This window comes from Bos indicus, chromosome 26 (assembly GCF_029378745.1).
Source record: "Bos indicus isolate NIAB-ARS_2022 breed Sahiwal x Tharparkar chromosome 26, NIAB-ARS_B.indTharparkar_mat_pri_1.0, whole genome shotgun sequence".
NCBI classification, from domain to species: Eukaryota; Metazoa; Chordata; class Mammalia; order Artiodactyla; family Bovidae; genus Bos; species Bos indicus.
In genome coordinates this window covers 8,959,395-8,974,382 of record NC_091785.1, presented here as the reverse complement: position 1 = coordinate 8,974,382, position 14,988 = coordinate 8,959,395, and the positions used below count along the sequence as shown (strand labels likewise).

The window sequence follows — 14,988 nt, the reverse complement described above, 5'->3', positions numbered from 1 at the left end:
TCTCCGGTCCTGTAAGCTGGGGAACTGGGACGAGAGCAGCCAAGTCATTCACACTCAGAACCAGCACTCTGGACACACTTGGTGCTAGGACACTGTGTCCCCATTGACATGCTTAGCTGAGGATTTGGAGCCTGAAAGAGCTGCTTCTGATGCCACTTAGACCTCCATGAGCCTGAGCAAGTGACATTATTTCTTTGGTCTCCTTGATCAGATTGGGGATAAGTCACTTCGATCATGGGGTGGCTGCCAAGATTCAGTTCAGTTAAGTGAGGGAAGGCACTCTGCCAAGGGTCTAGTACCTGGTTAGGGTGCAGCTCAGGGTAGCTGCCCACCGTTAGCTGTGAACTGTTTGATATATGAGGGGCTTGTGACACTGTCCTTTTACTGCTTGTCACAGAGCGAGTGGCTCCCATTAGCTTTAATTAAAATGAAAAAATTCTGATAACTGTGAACCAGCGGTTCTCTGTTCCCAGGGTTCTCTGTTCTTTGCTGTTACTTTAATTTGCTCCTTGAGGAGTCCTGTGTGGTCTGAGGAGTGGGCTCTGCTTAACTGGGCTTCCCTTTAGGAAGACAATTTTGTAACATGAAACAAAACTAAAAAAACAAACATGACCCAAATGGCTCCACTCAGGACTTCTTAGTTTGCAACTTCATTATTTCAGCACGGCCTTTTCATAGTTCCTAGCTTTAGTCATGAGAAGACAGGTTTGTGAGGTGTAGATGATGGGGTGGAAAAATGCAACCCCGTATTTTTCTTGAGAGAGAATACAGAGACGTGTGAGGAAGAAGGCTTAACTTGCCAAATATGTATTGAACTCTGCTATTTTTAAGGCATTTGGAGATGCAAAAGTGAATTCAACCGATGTGGTCCTTGTCGCCATAGAGATTAGTTTATTGGAACAGGGCAGCCATTAAATTATAGAAATAATGATTTAATTATAGTTGTGATGGTGCCGGGGGAAATGCAGGGTATAATAAGTGGGCAATGTAGGATTGCATGTGATGGGAAGATCAGAAAGTCACCCTGGGGCAGTGGCTTCCAGTTTAAGGTCCGAAGGATGAGAGGAAAGTGTGCCAGGGGAAATGAGGATGCGTCTCCCCAGACAGAAGGAGCACAGCGGCAAAGGCAGAAAGAAGCGAGGCTTGTTAGAGAGACTGGAGGAAGGCCAAGGGGGCTCAGAGGCTGGTGTGCTCTGGGGACAAGGATGTGAATGATTTGGAGAGGTAGGCAAGGGCTGGACTGTGCCATCAGGCCTGGGCATCCAGGATCCAGATTTTTTTTATTCTAATTTTTATTTTATATTGGAGTATAGTTGACTTACAGTGTTGTGTTAGTTTCGGGTATATAGGAAAGTGATTCAGTCATAGTACGTATACATAAACATTCTCCCTGATTCCCTTCCCATATAGGTCATTACAGAATACTGAGTGGAGTTTCCTGTGCTCTAGGGTAGGTCCCTACTGATTATCTGTTTTATGTATAGCAGTGTGTATATGTTAACAGGATCCAGATTTTATTCCAAAGAGCAGTGGGAAGCATTGAACTAGAAAAGGGCCTTGATGTAACTGCATATGTGTTTCCAAGCGGTCACTCTGGTTTCTTACTGGAGCTTAGATTTTTGGGGATAGGAACACAGAAAATATGGGGATACCAGTTTGGAAGCTGCTGCAGCCATCCAGGTTTATTACGACGTCCTGTTCTCAAGTGGGGAATGGAAATGAGTATTTAGGAGGCGCAGCCCACAGGACCACCTTGATTGACGGGATGGGGAGATGCGAGGGAAGGGAAGGAGCCCAGTGCAGTTTCTGTCCTGAGCATCTGGGAGAAGGGTGGTCCTATCTGGGCAGATAGAAAATTTGGGGGGATTGTGGTTTAGGCGGGGATGGAGGAGTGTCTGCTGGACACAGTTCTCCTTCTTTGGGGATGCACTCCCCCTCCATTTCCCTGAGGCCTCTACTCAGACAGCCCCTTGTTAGGGAGACCGTTGGAGACCACTGCAGCAGTCCTCCCCGTAACACCTGTCACCGTCTGGCAAACTGCTTATTTTCTTATTTCTTTAGAGTATATATCCTCTTAAAAGGATGTGAGCTCCTTAAAGGCAGTTTTTTGTCTGTTTTATTCTCTGTTGTGTATCCATAGCACCCAGAACAGTGCCTGGCATACAGAAGGCCCTCAATAAATACTCACTGAATGAATCAGGAGTATTATTTCCATTCTGGTTTTTTATATCCTGTTTAAACTTGAGTGACTTCTAATTAACCCAAGCCCAGGAAAACGTATAGGGACACTGTTCATTTGACATATCAAGTCTTTTTTTTTTTTTTTTTTTTTAATCTAGGCAGGATGAGTAGAAAATTTTGATTCTCTTCTTTTTTTTTGTTTTTAGTGTTAAAGTGATAGAAGAGGGCAGTTATGAAAATATTTGAACATCATACCTTTTTTTTTGTTCTTTACAAATCAGTATAAACATCTAGCCCTCCATCTGATATACTGTTCAGATTTGGGGGCTAAATTATAGCATTTTGTAATTCCTCTGAGCTTATTATGTTTTGGGAGGGGTGCGGTCATTGACTTTTTGATTACATCTTTTCGACTTGCTGGGGAAAAGTATGGAGACCAGGATCCAAACGTGCTTAAAGGCGAAATCTGAGGGCGGAACAGAATAAAAACCTTTTGTTAGAGATATTGCTGGATCCCTGGATCTCTACAGGGCTGGTAGTTTGAAAGTACTAGCAATTCGTAAATAGTTTCCTAAATCTTTTTTACTTTGGGTTCTAAATCAGTTGCTACCACTTGTAAACAGATTCTCTGCTTGTAAAAGAAGAGGTTGTACATATAATGGTTAAGGGTGCAGCTGTTGGAGTCACACCTCTATTTGAATCCCTCCCCACCCTCCCTCCCACCATCATTTGCTAGCTTGTAACTTTGCACAAGTTACTTAACCTCTTTCTTTAAAATGGATATTACCAAAATTGTATTATTATTTGAGGAGTTAGGAGAAGACAGATACTCATTATTGTTACCATTTATAAGCTTAACATGATTGATGGTATTACTAAATGGGATTTAAATGTAGAAGTATCTTAAAGAGAACTAAGTTTTATAGAGTATAATTGACTCAGTTCAGTGTTCCCCAAACTTGCCAGAATGTAAGACTCTCCTTGAGGTGCTTGTGAGAAATATAAATTCTCAGGCACCTCCCAGTTTTACTGACTCAATCTCCAGAGGAGGAAGCCTGGGAATTTTGCTAGGTAGGCAGGGCAGTGACATGGCCTGGATTTTGTGAGACTGCCATGCTGTGTGCTGTGCTCAGTCACTTTGGTCATGTCTGACTCTGTGACTCCATGGACCGTAGCCCACCAGGCTCCTCTCTCTACGGGGGTTCTCTAGGCAAGAATACTGGAGTGGGTTGCCATGCCCTCCTCCAGGGGATCTTCCTGACCCAGGGATTGAACCCACGTCTCCTGCAATGCAGGTGGAGACTGTCTTTTCTTTCTGATATTCTGTTTAGATTCTAGATGTGTGTTTATACTTGTAAGAATCTGTCCCAATTTTGAGACAGGAAACGTCACCATTTATATATGCCATCTTATTCAGAATCTTCTTTCTAATCAAAGAAGACATAACATGCTTCTGGGTTCCAAGGAACACGAGAGGCTGTATAGCTACAAATTAGCCATGTTGGTATAAGTTACTCAGCTTTCTTGGCTACCTTTCTTTCTTATTACAAAACCTACCTGATCTTATTAATCTGCTCTGTGAAATATACGCAGGGACATGTTTAAGTATCTTGGCAGCCTTCTGTCCTCCAGAGTCTCTAAGGTCTCAGTTATTCCGGGCTGTCGAAGTGGCAGTGACCATGGATGCTGTGTCTGTGCATGGAGGCGACCCCTGAGCTTTGTTCAGTGGAGGCCAAGCCCGAGGAGCTGTTCTTTGCTCCCCTGAGAGCTGGGAACAGGAAGGAACGTTGCACTCCACTGCACTCAGGACAGTGTGTTCTTAATCAACTGTTCTGGAAAAACAGCATTTTGTTGTTTTCACACAAGCCTGCAAGTTCATTTCCCTTCTTTGGCCCAGGCATTAATGAATCAGTGACAAAGGAAGATGAACATCTGAAACTTTTTATTCTGAAGGCTGAGCTTTCTACAGGCATCACAAGTGGAGTTGACACCTCCCTAAGGAATACAGGATTCTCACTGTCTTGAAGGTGGTACCTCCCCATACCGGGTAGAACTCGGGGTAGCTGTTGTCTCACAGGAGTCTATGAAGCGTAAAAGAAATTTCTTCTGGGACTTCCCTGGCAGTCCAGTGGTTAAGATTCCATGCTTCCAATACAGGGGGCGTGGGCTCCATCCCTGATGGAAACTAAGGTCTTCACCCCACGTGCCGCACAGCATGGACAAAAAAAGAAAAATTAGTAAAGAATTTTCTTCAACAGCCATTATTCATAATGGTCATGGTTTCATATTGATATTGATTCATCAACTATCAATTCATATTGATAGTTTAATTTCAGGTTGGGCTTAACTGTATCTTTCTATTTACATTATTGTGGGAGAAATTGATTTATGCTGAGAATCTTATTTGGATGATAAGTTCATTTTCTGACCTGTAGCAAATCAATCCACTGTTTGTAGATCTTGTTAAAATGAAAAAGTTGACATACATTTATGAATTTGCACATTGCTACTTCCTTAGAAAAAGCCTGTGAGTTCTTAAGGACACCTACCTGGATGAAGTGAAAGTTGAGGATCTGGAGGTTGGTAGGAATAGGAAAGGCATTTCTTCTTTTCTTTTCCATCCTAGTAGTCTCGGCGGACAAAACTTTCTATCTGCACAGTATTAAGTAACAGAATCCTGAAATTTTAGTGAATTTAAGAAGAGCTCATTCGGGAAATGTTGTGAAATGTGGGCAGATCTTTGTCATTCTGTGGGCAGACCTAAAGGACTGAACCTTCCCAGGAGGACAGGCAGGAGGCGGGTCCGTGTGCAGGTGAGTTTTCCTTCTTCTGTCCTGTGGGCTGATAAGAGGAAGCAGAGCTGAAGTGGGGACTCCCCTCAACTCCCTCAGGAGCTCGGTTATGGGATGAGTCTGGGCCTGCAGCTTTCTTTCCCGACTTCTCTTGCTGTTTCAGCTTTTTTTTTTCTTTCCTCATCTGAAATCATCTTTGTGTGGGGAGAGGCTGGAGGTGGAAATTAAGAGTCTTCTTTTTCACAAGGAGTAGAGATGATTACCCAGGTAAGTGGTATTCTAATCAGCCATAGTCACAGATTCCTATCTTGTCAGGTAAGAGGCGTCTCAGGGAGGAGGAAGTCTGGGGAAGGCCCTCCGGCCCTGTTGACAGGGAGGAGGCAAGGCCCAGGGCCTAAGCCAGGCATTTCTAAAGTGCAAATACAGCATGTAATAAAGACACTGTCTACAAAGCCAGACCTCTGTTTAAGCAAATTAAAAACCAACCAACTCTGCCTTTCCTCCAGCGAATATACATATAAACAACAAAAATGGACAACGATGCAAGATGTGCAATTTTAATTTTGTTAAATAACCCTACTTAAAATTGCAATTATTTATATAACTATGTGTAATAATTTAAGAAATAGTCCTAAGGGTTTTTTTTTTTGTTTTTTTTTTGGCTAGAGTTTTAATGATACCATATATTTTAACATCTTACCACATTGTCTCACCTTGTAACATAGGAACCTGAGGTTCCTATCCTACCCTTTTTTTGAAAACTCCTGTGGTACTGAATAGAGAACAGAGCACCTTATAAGTACTTAGAGGCGACTTGTTGAATTGGACTGAAGCATGACTCAGTCCATTTATGTAGGTGGAATTCTGCATTACTTGCTTGTGGGTGTTCACATATTCATGATGTTTATTTACAAGCTGTCTAAGCTAAAGAAATGCCTGCTAATTTTCTTAGTTTGTGTGTGAATCATATGGAATTATCTCTGCAAATTAATTCCTTTAATTAACCCAGAGAAGAGGGAAAAAATCAAACATTAAGTTTCATTAAGTGCTCTGCCTGCTGCTGCTGCTAAGTCATGTCAGTTGTGTCCGACTCTTTGCGACCCCATAGACGGCAGCCCACCAGGCTCCGGTCCCTGGGATTCTCCAGGCAACAATACTGGAGTACTCCAGTACTTTTGCCTAGAAAATCCCATGGACGGAGGAGCCTGGTGGGCTGCCATCCATGGGGTCGCTAGAGTCGGACACGACTGAGCGACTTCACTTTCACTTTTCACTTTCATGCATTGGAGAAGGAAATGACAACCCACTCCAGTGTTCTTGCCTGGAGAATCCCAGGAACGGGAAGGTTAGTGGGCTGCCGTCTATGGGTCGCACAGAGTCGGACATGACTGAAGCGACTTAGCAGCAGCAGCAGGGTAATTTAAAAATGTAACGAAGTACTCTTGGATATAATACAACATTTTGTATAAAATGTCTACAACAAAAAGCTATAAGTAAGAATGGTAGTCTGTGGACAGGTTTCCTTCCTTCTCTCTAGTCCTCAGTATTGAAGCATGGGTCCCGGAGACATGCTAGAAATGGACAAGAAGAGGGGTTCCTCCATGTGAGTGAGGGGTGCAGGAATTAGGGGCACATTGAGGGAAGCAGAGATGTTACTGCCAGCACATAACATGGTGAGAAGATGACAAGAGATAAATGTGGCAAGGCTGGGGCACTCCTCCAGGTTCCTGGATGTCCGGAGAGCATGGTGCTCTTTGGATTTTAAGCAGGAAGGAGCAAGGTGCAGTTTCTGCTTTAGACGGTTCTGCACCTTTTTGGATCCTGGGCTCAAAGCCACAACAGCAACACCGGCTCAACTTACTCTTTCTCCAGTCCTGCCTGCCTGTCTCGGCTTTATATCCTTAGAAGCACTTGTGACCAGGGTACACAGTGTATGCTTTATTTATTTGCCCATTATCTGCCTTTCTAACTAGAATGTAAGCCTCCTGAGGGCAGGGATATAACTCTTTTCCCAGTGTAGCATCTCCAGTGCCACCACCATGCCCAGCAGCTGGCAGGTGCTCAGCAAGTGACTATTAACCAATCAAATGTAAGGGTTGGTTTCTGTAATCAGTGTCATTGTTCTCCTCACAGATTTAATAACTGACTACAAAAGGAAAAAAAAGTAGTAGTTCAGTGGGGAAACTGGACAACGCTGTAAACAAGGAGTCAAAATCCACCAGTCATGGCTTCCCATGTGGCTCTAGTGGTAAAGAACCTGCCTGCCAGTGCAGGAGATGTAAGAGACACAGGATTGACCCCTGGGTCAGGAAGGTCCCCTGGAGGAGGGCATGGCAACCCACTCCAGTATTCCTGCCTGGAGATCCCATGGACAGAGGCACTGATGGGCTACAGTCCATGGAGTCGCAAAGAGTCAGACAGGACTGAAGCGACTGAGCACGCGGGAACTCGCACATAAAAAATAGCGAGTGTCACATGTCTCTGGGTGTCACACCCCAGTCAGGAATCCAGATCCAATCATGAATAAACACCAGAGAAACCTAAATTGAAGGATATTCTCTAAAAATTATTGGCATATGTTTCTCAAAGATATCAATGTCCTGAAAGACAAAAGCTGAAGAACTGTTTCTGTTTAAAGGAGACTAAAGAGACCTACGAGTTAAATGCATTTCTGATCCTATGCTGGGTCCTGGGAAAAAGAAAACTTCTGTGAAGGACATTAGGATATTTGATGAAAGCAAAATACGCAAGGGGAGAGGGGACAAACTGTGAGCTAGAGTACTTCTGTTCAGCTGAACTCCGGATGAATTGTCAGGATTCAGAAGCTGCGTCTCTGGGTGCCCTGAGCCGTGCCTCAGGACCCAGGGCAGCAGAGGAAAGATCTAAGAGAAGGAGCCCTGGCGTGGGATTCTGGAGACCTGGCCCTGCTACTGAGCTGCTGGCCCATGGTTTCTTCTCAGAGACTGGGGTTCTGAGGCTCAGAGACTCTGGCCGTTACATAACTTTGAGTCTGAGCAGCAGACTTAGTCCCAATGCTGTGAACTCCAGGCAGGCAGAGGTGATAGGAACACCTACAGGTCAACTGTGGCCGCCTCTGCGGGTGGGATTCACAGTGCAAAAACCAATAAAGAAAGAAAAAATAAACACAGTGACTTCACAGGGTATCTTGTTTGTTAGCATTGACGTTCTTATTCTTACTTGTCGGTGTCTTCTTGGTGGTCAGATCATAGTGAAAACTCAGAGGGAGGTGGAGACACAGAGAAAAGCTTAGGATTCAAAACATACAGCTTTGGGGAGAATGTATGGTCTTTTTGTCATTTAAAGTAGTGAAGCTAATTGCAGGGATTTATTTTATAGGGCAATAACTTCAGCCCAGTTCCTTCTACCTGACTCTAGTGATCACTGAGAGCCAGTGACAATAGTCATTGACCATGAGCCTTTCTAGGATTAAAGAGTTTGTTGAAAAATCGGCTGAGATCACTCATTAAATCTTAAAACACCGAAGAAAGAGTTAAAAATTATATGCCCATATGCATTAATTTTTGAAGCTAGAAAATAATTTTAAAACAGTTTAAAGTAATAATGGTTGTGGGCCCCGGTGGTCCAGTGGTTAAGACTACCTTCCAGCACACGTTGTGTGGATTCTATCCCTGGTTGGGGAGCTGAGATCCCATATGTCTCTAGGCCAAAATACCAAAGTATAAAAATCAAAAGAAATATTGTAACAAATTCAGTAAAGACTTTAAAAATTGTCCACATCAAAAAATCTTTTAAAAAATTGAAATAAGGTAACAGTGGTTGAAACAGAATTTGCTGGTTTAAATCTGAACTAATAAACTGAAATAAATGCCATTATCAGGGCATCCCAGTGTTTTGAACCACTTGTTTGGGTGGGTGGGAGAAAGAGTCTAGTATGAGTTTGTATTAGCCAAGATGCAGAGATGACGACCATCTAGAAATCTGAAGCCAGTAACATAATTAAGGTTTTGGAGTATTGTTTTACCTGAATATTTCTCAGTGGAGTATATAAAGAAAGTAAAATGTCCAAATTTGGAGGAATAATTTAAAATACATTTATAATATTGATGGAACCCAAATCAGAACCCTTTATAGATATCAGAAGTGTTAATAAATGTAAAGTCCTTAGAATGCCTAATGTACATGTGCACACGCCCTGAGCAGTCTTGAAGTGTTTTGATGATGAATCTGTACCCTTTTGATTTGACTTTTTTTAAAAAATTCATTTCTATCTATTTGACTTGCTTAAATTTGAAGTGTGCATACATCATTTCCACCTGCTTTAGGTTCCCAAGTGTTTTGTATGTTACTGTAATTTATCAATAAGTCAGTGGAAACATATCTAACTATAAGTGGTTATATGATTTCTAAGTCTTTCTCTCAGGTCCTGTGAATTTAAACAAGAATCCAGATAAAGATGTAAAGTAAAAAATACTTAGAGATGGGACTTCCCTGGTGGTCTGGTGGCAAAGACTCCATATTCCTAATGCAAGGAGCCTGGATCTCTGATCAGGGATCTCTGATCAGGAACTAGATCCCACATACTGCAAGGATCCCACATAATGTAAGGAGCCTGGATCTCTGATCTAGTTTGATCTCTGATCAGGAACTAGATCCCACATGCTGCAGGTGAAGATCTTGCATGCCACAACTAAGATCTGGCAGAGTCAGATAAAGTAAATAAATTTTTAAAAATACCTGGAGAGGCTTCAACAAGTAAAGTTTGTTTTTTTAAAATATAGTGTGCAAATTTAGCCTAAGCCATACTTCAGAAGATAACCATTTGGCATTGACTCTTTAATTAAAAGAACAGAGAAAAAAACCTTATCTCACACTGTACTTCCACCTTTTTTGTCTAACTGGATGAAGTATACTTTGAACAATGTGACAAGTTATTGGTACTGCTTTCTCAAGTTTTGGAAAGTGCATTTTGGGGCTATGCTACTATTGCTTAGTTTCTGATATCCTGCCTGCACTGGAGAAGAATATTTATGTTTATATATTTATATATAAGACAACTGCTTCCTTGGCCACAGTAACACCTTTGAGATTTGAGGAGTAGATGTATAAATTGTGTACAACAATACCTGAATAAACGAGGAAAGGCTAGGCATATGTAAAAGGCAAAATAAAAGATCTTTTTGTGACTTAACTTTTAGTAAGTATTCTCAGTATTAGTATTACTACTAGTATTAGTAGTATTCTCATAATAACAAAACCTTCCTGCTCCTTATCATCATATGTCGTTCATTTAGTGTTTATTAGGTGCTAGGCACACGCTAATGTGTACTTTATACAATTTTGTGATTCAGTTCTCCCACAACTGTAAGAAATGAATATAGCTTCATTTTACAGATGAGAAAACTAAGATTCAGAGGTGGTACTTTCCGTACCTCAGAAGGGGCAGTTTCAGATTTTAATACAAGGTGGTTTTTGTGTCCAAAACTTTCTAAATCTTAGATGCTTTATTATAGTTACCTCTCAGAAGATGAATATTTAACATACACACGAGAATCAGATTTGCTAACATTCTTAGCAAACTCTATAGGTGGGAAAAAAGTTAATTCAGTCAACCATTTTAGAGTTAAAAAAGTAAAGGATTGCCATTAGGATGCTACTATCAAGAAAGAAGAAAGGAAAAAAAAAATCCACCCAGAAATTAACAAGTGTTGACAAGTATGTGGAGAAATTGGATCCCTCGTGATTGCTAGGAATGTAAAGTGGTGCATCTGCTTTGGAAAACCATATGGTAGTTCCTTTAAAAAATTAAAAATAGAACTAACATATAATCTAGAAATCTCAGCTCTGGACATATACCCCCCAAAGCATTAAAAACAGGGTCTTGAAAAGATTCTTACACACCCATGTTCATAGTAGCAATATTCACAATAGCTGACAGGTAGAAGCAACCCAGATGTCTATCGATGAGTGCATGGAAGACAAAATGTGGTAGAGACTCACAATGGAATATTACTCATCCTTAAAAAGGAACGAGCTTCTGACACATGCAACAACATGGATGAACTTAAAGACATCATGCTAAGTGAGATAAGCTAGTTGAAAGAGGATAGACATCATATGATTTCACTTATATGAGGTACCTAGAGTGGTCAGAATTGTAGAGACAAGGTAGGAAGGTGGTTTCTAGGATCTGGAGGGAGGAAGGAATGGAGTTATTGTGCAGTGAGAACAGAGTTTCCGTCTGGGTTGATGAAAAAGTGCTGGAGATGGATGGTGGTAATGGTTGCACAGCAATGTGAATGTTCTTGATGCCACTGAACTTGACTTAGATGTGGTTAAGATGGAATGTTATTTTAATTTTATTTTAACATAACATTTTATGTTATGTGTATTATATCACAATTGAAAATAATAGTGTGAAAAAAGGTTGGGGGAAAGAGTGAAGTGACTGCCAGTGAACTCTTCCTTGTGAAGGATAAAAGTGATTTTTATCTTAGTCACATATATCGCAGGTTAAGTTATCCCAGCCCACTGTAACAGCATTCACTGGAAAAGCAAGGGTGGTGGAAAATCACGGAGATGTTGAGTTTTATTTCCCTAACCCCCAACTTGCTTGAAGCCTTCATTCTCTTCATCTTATCCAATGCAAAATGAGTTAGACTTTTCTTAGAAATTGAATTCTTTGGAGGGTGGTATCAGGAGATTTTCACTCTGAGTACTTTACCAGCAGCTTTCTCAGCCTGAGAGGTAGAGCCAGGGGCTCCCATTCAAATAGATAAATGAGATGCTTCCAGAAGTGAAACTTGTAACCGAGAGTTACATACTCTTGAGTTAGGCCTAGTTTTAGATGGTAGATGGATGGATGAATCATCTAGTCTGAGCAGGTCAATTGAACGATGTGGAATTTGACTAATATCTGTTTACTTTAGGTTTATTGTTCAGAGTCTCACTGGTTCTATTCAATTCCAAAAGTTTAACATGATGCAACAGTGAAGCTGGTTTTCCTGACTTCCAGCTTTCTATGGTTGTGAGAACTGTAATACTTGAAAAGAGGGGCCTTGACATTTCTTGTTGGTTGACAGCTATGAATGCAGGTGTCTCGTGGTGAATGGAGCTCACAGTCTAGCACAGAATGGTCCTTATTTGGCATCTTCTGATTCATAGGTGGGAAAAGTTTGATCAAGTATTGGGAGCATCTGGCACAGGACTTTACCGTCTCTGGGAGGAGAGGAGTATGGGTGGAGCCAGAGTGCCCGGAGTTAAAGGGCTCCCTGGAGAGGTTTGCCCCAAGGCTTCTGGGCTTTTAGCAAACAGGGGCTGTTATCACTTTTCAGTGGGGAGAGGAGGGTAGATGTAGCCAGGATGATTGAATCCCTCCGTGCTTCTTTCCCTGTATTTATTTTTTATTTTTTAAACTTTCTATTTTATATTGGAGTATAGCCAGTTAACAATGTCATGATAGTTTCAGGTGGAGAGCAAAGGGACCCTGCCATACGTATCCATGTATCCATTCTTCCTCAAGCTCCCCACTTTGAAGGCTACTTATACTGCTGGATAGAAACTAGAATTAGGAATAGGGAATTAGGGAGACCAAACAGGAGGCTTCTGCAGGATTGTATACAAAGATGATGGTGATGATCGTAGCTGACACACATAGAGGGCTGCTGCTGCTGCTGCTGCTAAGTCGCTTCAGTCGTGTCTGACTCTGTGCGACCCCATAGACGGCAGCCCACCACGCTCCCCCATCCCTGGGATTCTCCAGGCAAGAACACTGGAGTGGGTTGCCATTTCCTTCTCCAATGCATGAAAGTGAAAAGTGAAAGTGAAGTCGCTCAGTCGTGTCCGACTCCTAGGGACCCCATGGACTGCAGCCCACCAGGCTCCTCCGCCCATGGGATTTGCCAGGCAAGAGGACTGGAGTGGGGTGCCACTGCCTTCTCCGACATGGAGGGCTACCTTGTGCCAAAAGCCCTACTTGTCTCGTCCTCGCTCTGTGACCTATAAGTAGGTCTATGGCATTATTGGTACCATTTCACAGATGACAAAATTCAGGAACAAAGAAACCAGTCTTTTTTTTTTTTTTTTCCTTTAAGATCACACAGCTTGTGTTGAATGGATCCAGGATGGTGGGAACTAGGAGCTGGTGGAGAGGAGCTGTTTTCATTCTTCCAAAACCACGTATCACCAGAAACATAGTGTAGGAAGGAGCAGAGACAGTTGATTGTGTTTAAACTAGGGTTTGGAAGCCATGTGCATCCCTGACCACATCTCTTCCTTCTAGGGATAGATGACAGCTGTTGTCCAGGATCAACCAGGTTGGCCTGAGTTTTGGGGAGGAATGGGCCAGGTAGGGGTGTGGACTGGAGCTGTGTGCTCCCAGGTACCTGGCTGCTTTTCTGGGTGTGGCAGTGGTGGGGTGATGGGCGAAGTGTGGGGGTGCTGGCAGAGCACACAGTGTAATTCTGATTGATGAGTGAGCTCTTTGTGGGTGTTTATTGATGTGAACAGGTTCTGTCAGTCCCCTAGGCATTTGGTTGCGAGATAACAAACAGTCAACAAGCTGTGGAGTGCTTTTTGTAATGTTTGCTTCATGGAAGACTGTGGCATTACAACCTGTTCCACAAGAGAGGCAGCAAGAAATTCAGAGGCATTTGAATTATTTATACCAGAAAACAAACACGGTCTTTTCAAGTGTTTTATAGGCCTGTTTCTTGTAGGAGTCTGTGGAAATTGTTTATTTCGTCCCTTAAAATTTAGGAAAGGCGGTTAGCAGTTTTATAGAGAAGCAGCAAACTCTAATTTTCCACTTTGTTTTTAAAAATCTACCTGCCTTGGTCATGCTTATTGTTTAATGTGTTGGCTTTAGTATTAAAGGAAAACTGACAGGTGGGGAGCATCTGCTCTTTTGCTTTAAAAAAGTTAAATATATTGTTTCTTTTTTTAATTAAAAAATGAAATGCAAAAACTTCTCCTGATAGTCCTGTGGTTAGGACCTGGTACTTTCACTCACAGGGCCTGGGTTCAGTCCCTGGTCTGGAAACTAAAATCCTTAAAGCTACATGTTGTGGCTAAGCACCCACCGCCCCCAAAATAAAACAAAAAAATTAAAAATAGGCACATGGTTTTAAAAAATTTCCAAAGCAACATAAAAGGATAAAAGAAATCCTCCTTTCATGCTAGTCCTCCCTTGCCTTTTCCAGAGATAGTTTCAGTTTTTTGGGGTATATTTTTCATGTATGGGCTATGCAAATACAAACATATCCTGCATAATAAAAAACAATAGAATGGGAAAGACTAGAGATATCTTCAGGAAAATTAGACATACCAAGGGAACATTTCTTGTAAAGATGGGCACAGTAAAGGACAGAAATGGTATGAACTTAACAGAAGCAGAACATATTAAGAGGTGGCAAGAATACATAGAAGAACTATATAAAAAAGATCTTCATGATCCAGATAACCACGATGATGTGATCACTCACCTAGAGGCAGACACTGGGAGTGTGAAGTCAAGTGGGTCTTAGGAAACATCACTACAAACATAACTAGTGGAGGTGATGAAGTTCCAGTTGTTGAGCTATTTCAAATCCTCAAAGATGATGCAGTGAAAGTGCTACACTCAATATGCCAGCAAATTTGGAGCACTCAGCAGTGGCCACAGGACTGGAAAAGGTCACTTCTCATTCCAATCCCAAAGAAAGGCAATGCCAAAGAATGCTCAAACTACTGCACAATTGCATTCATCTCACATGCTAGCAAAGTAATGGTCAAATTCTCCAAGCCAGGCTTCAACAGTACGTGAACCATGAACTTCCAGATGTTCAAGCTGGATTTAGAAAAGGCAGGGGAACCAGAGATCAAATTGCCAACATCCACTGGATCATCGAAAAAGCAAGAGAGTTCCAGAAAAATATCTACTTCTGCTTTATTGACTACACCAAAGCCTTTGACTGTGTGGATCACAACAAACTGTGGAAAATTTTTAAAGAGATGGGAATACCAGACTACCTAACCTACCTCCTAAGAAATCTGTATG

At 41.9% G+C, this 14,988-nt stretch overlaps 1 protein-coding gene across 49 annotated transcripts in view; it reads left to right on the top strand.

Moving 5' to 3' along the window:
- Positions 1–14,988, top strand: part of SGMS1 (sphingomyelin synthase 1) — a 324,245-nt gene that overhangs the window by 112,682 nt on the left and 196,575 nt on the right. The window contains exon 1 of one of the 49 annotated variants that reach the window (XM_070781252.1): positions 5,063–5,240. The exons of 47 other annotated variants lie outside the window; for them this stretch is intronic. The gene's annotated coding sequence lies outside the window, so the exon portion shown is untranslated. Of the gene's footprint in view, positions 1–5,062; positions 5,241–14,988 lie in introns of those variants that run through there. One more of the 49 variants, XM_070781254.1, reaches the window with a different exon arrangement.